The sequence below is a fragment of the Propithecus coquereli genome, unplaced genomic scaffold (assembly GCF_000956105.1).
Source record: "Propithecus coquereli isolate 6110/MARCELLA unplaced genomic scaffold, Pcoq_1.0 Scaffold585, whole genome shotgun sequence".
Taxonomy (NCBI): Eukaryota; Metazoa; Chordata; class Mammalia; order Primates; family Indriidae; genus Propithecus; species Propithecus coquereli.
In genome coordinates this window covers 377,033-380,713 of record NW_012151785.1, presented here as the reverse complement: position 1 = coordinate 380,713, position 3,681 = coordinate 377,033, and the positions used below count along the sequence as shown (strand labels likewise).

At 41.4% G+C, this 3,681-nt stretch overlaps 1 protein-coding gene across 1 annotated transcript in view; it reads left to right on the top strand.

Moving 5' to 3' along the window:
- The window catches only part of ZFAND4 (zinc finger, AN1-type domain 4), a 77,444-nt gene that overhangs the window by 28,073 nt on the left and 45,690 nt on the right, over nucleotides 1-3,681 (top strand). The gene's annotated exons all lie outside the window — the stretch shown is intronic.

The window sequence follows — 3,681 nt, the reverse complement described above, 5'->3', positions numbered from 1 at the left end:
AAATTGATTTATGGCCCAGAATATGGTCTGTCTTGGCGAATAGTCCATGTAAGCTTGAGGAGAATGTGTATTATGCTGTTGTTGGATGAAGTAGTATATAGCTGTCCATTACATTTAGTTGATTGATGGTGCTTTTGAGTTCAACTGTGTCCTAATTTTCTGCCTACTAGATCTTTCCATTGCTAACAGAGGGATGTTGAAGTCTCCAGCTGTACAGTGGACTCATCCGTTTCTCCTCGCAGTATTATCAGTTTCTGCTTCACATATTTTGACGTTCTGTTGTTAGACACATACATATTAAGGATTGTTATGTCTTTTTGGAGAATTGACCCCTTTTAACCCTTTATCATTATGTAATGCCCTTCTTGATCCCTGATAAGTTTGTTTGCTCTGAAGTCTGCTCTGTCTGCAAGTAATATAGCTACTCCTGCTCTCTTTTGGTTAATGTTAGCCTGGTTTATCCTTCTCCATCCTTTTACTTTAAAGCTGTATGTGTCCATATTTAAAGTGGGTTTCTTATAGACAGCGTAAGTTGAGACGTTTTGATCCACTCTAACAAGCCCTGTCCCAGCATTCTGTAGTTTGATGATTAGGCCTCAGTCCTTTAAAGGGCTGTGTGCCTGGGCTGTGAGCTTCACTAGTGCCTCTGAGCCCCACACTCTCCCCTCTGGGTGGCACGAGATGGCTAGAGTGGGCCGGAGTTGGGTGTTTCCCCTTCCCGGGTGAGTTAGGGTCTGATAAAACCCTGGCAGCTATGCTCCGGTTAACTAGTTTCTCCTGAAGGCAGACCTTATTAAAAGCAGAATGCTTTGGTGTATTTAAAAATGATCACTTTTCCCCTCCCCCTGCCAGAAGCTCTGGGATTTTTCTTTTCTGATGTTCACTGTGGGAACCTGACTGAGATCCTGGTGGTAAAACTCACGAAAGTGTAGGGGTCCTTCTCTGACTTGGTCCCCCTGAGGTTTTTAATCTCATGCTTGTCCACAGTGAGCCTCCAGCAATTTGTTAATTATAGTTTTTAAGTTTTCTACCCTGTCACTGGTTCCCAAAAGAGGTTTCTGCTCTGGTAAATTGTGATTTTCTGTTGTCACCTGTCTGTCTCTCCAATTTGGGAGGCACGGTTTGCTCTATGACCTCATTTCTCTGACAGATCCAAGAAAAGTTGTTGGTTTTTCAGTTTTGTTGAGCTTTTTAGTTGTTGTTACAATGGAGCGGTGACTTTCAAGCTTCTTACATGCCCGCTAGAAACCGGAGGTCTTACATTTTTACAGGGTTTATCTGCCTTCTATGTTGAGAATAGTCTGTGGAGATGAGAGGGAAGGCAGAAGAAGAGTGTTTTGCAAAAATCTGGATGAGAAATGTGCTCTCTTGGACTAGGGAATGGTAGTTGGAGAGATAAGTATTTGTATTGTGGATGTTTGAGTGGCATAGAGCCAACGAGATTTGCTGACAGATTAAATGCTAGAGTGAGGAAATGAGGTGTCAGGTAACCCCATGGTATCTGACTTGAGCAAGTTGGAAGGATAGAGTTACCATTAGTTGAGATGAGTAAGACTGAAGCAGAAGCAGGTTTCAGGGAGCTTGGTTTTGGACGTGTTGATTTCGAGATGATTGTTAGATTTCCAAGGAGATATGTTGACTAGGCAGGGTATGCTTGTCTAGGGTTCAGGAAGAGATGCAGGCTAGAGAGAGCTTTTTGGGAGTCTTCAACATTTAGCTGGTATTCAGAGTCATGAGGTACCCAAAGGAGTAAGTATACATTGAAAAAGAGAAGAGAGGCAAGGTTACTCCCAAATTAAGAGGCCAGGGCATTGAGGCAGACTAGCAAAGGAGCCTGAGAGGGAGCAGCAGTGACATAAGAGCAAAACCAAGGGAATGTGGTATCTTGTAAATGTCTCCAGAAGGAGGGAGTGATCAGCTGCTTTGGTAGGCCAAGTAGAAAGAGAGCTGAGAACTGACCGTTGGATTTAGCAAAGAGAGGTAATTGCTGACTTTAACCAGCCATTTTGATGGAGTGGTAAGGGTGAAAGCCTGATTAGCAGTGGGTTCCAGGGAGGCCAAAGGAGAGGAATTGGAGACCATGGGTATATGCACCTCTGGGGGAGCTTTGTGGTAAAGGGAAAGATAGAAATGAAGGTAGTGGATGGAAGGAGACCTGAATTCAACAGTGTTTTGTTTTCTTTAATGGGAGAAGTAACAGTACATTTGTGTGCTGAAAGGAAAAAATAGAGTTAAACAAGCAAACAAACTTTGTGCTACTGGTTCTATTTTTCGTTTCTTTTTTTGAGACAGGGTCTCTGTCTCAAAGGCTGCATTGCCGTGGCATGATCATAGCTCACTGCAGCCTTCAACTCTTCAACTCTTGGGCTCAAGAGAACCTCCCACTTCAGCCTGCTGAGTAGCTAGGACTACAGGGACACACTACCACACCCAGCTAATTTTTTTAAAAAATTTTTTATAGGCATGAGGACTTGCTATCTTGGTAGGCTGGTTTCCAAATCCTGGCCTCAAAGGATTCTCCTGCCTCAGCCTCCCGAGTAGCTGGGACTACAGGTGTGTGCCACCACACCCAGCTAATTTTTCTATTTTTTGTAGAGACAGAGTCTCACTTGTGCTCAGGCTGGTTTCAAACTCATAGCTTCAAGTGATCCTCCCACTTTGGCCTCCAGAGTGCCGGGATTACAGATGTGAGCCTGTGCACCCAGTCTACATTTAGATTTTCAATCTAGTTAGAGTTTGTTTTATGGACGGCATTAGGTATGGATCTAATTTTATCTTTTCCCAAATGACTTTTCCAAATGACCCAGTTGTCTAAACATCATTTACTTTAAAAATCCTATATTGGCTTAGTAATTTGGGATCCCACCCCTATCATCTGTACTTGTGTTTATTTCTGGGCTTTCTGTGTGTCAGTCGGTACCACACTTTTGATTATGGGGACTTGATAATATGTTTTCAAGCCTGGTAGGGCCAGTAGTCATCGATTTTCTTTTTTGGTGTTGTTTTTTTTTTTTTTAATAGCTATTTTTACGTGTTTGTTTTTCCATTTAACTTCAGTGATCACCATGTCTCTTTTTAAAAAGTTGGTATTTTTAGTGTGATTGTTTTAAATTTATAAATTAACTTAGGCAGAACTGATATCCTTATAATGTTGAGTCATTCTATCCAAGAATGCATGTTTACTTTTTTAAGTCTACTTTTATGTAGAGGTATTTAAAATTTTTCTTTGTAGAGATTTACACATTTCTTAAGTTTATTTGTAAGTATTAAATCTTCTTTATTGCTATTGTAAAAGAGGTTTTCTCTACCATGGTGCCCTTTAATGTTTTATTGTTTGTTTATTTGGAGGCTGTTGATATTTTTGTGTTAATTCTATATCATTCTATTATATTGAATTTTTTTCTTTTTGTTGTGGAGATGGGGTCTTACTCTTCCTCTGTCATCTAGACTGGAGTGCAGTGCTGTGATCATAGCTCACTGCAACCTTGAACTCCTGGGCTCAAGTGATCCTCCTGCCTCAGCTACCTGAGTATCTGGGACTCAGGTACATGCCACTATACGCAGCTGATTTTTTAATTTTTTTGTAGAGACAGGGTGTCATTGTGTTGCCCAGGCTGGTATTGAATTCCTGGCCTCAAGTTGTCTTCCCACCTCAGCCTCTCAAAGTACTAGAATTACAGG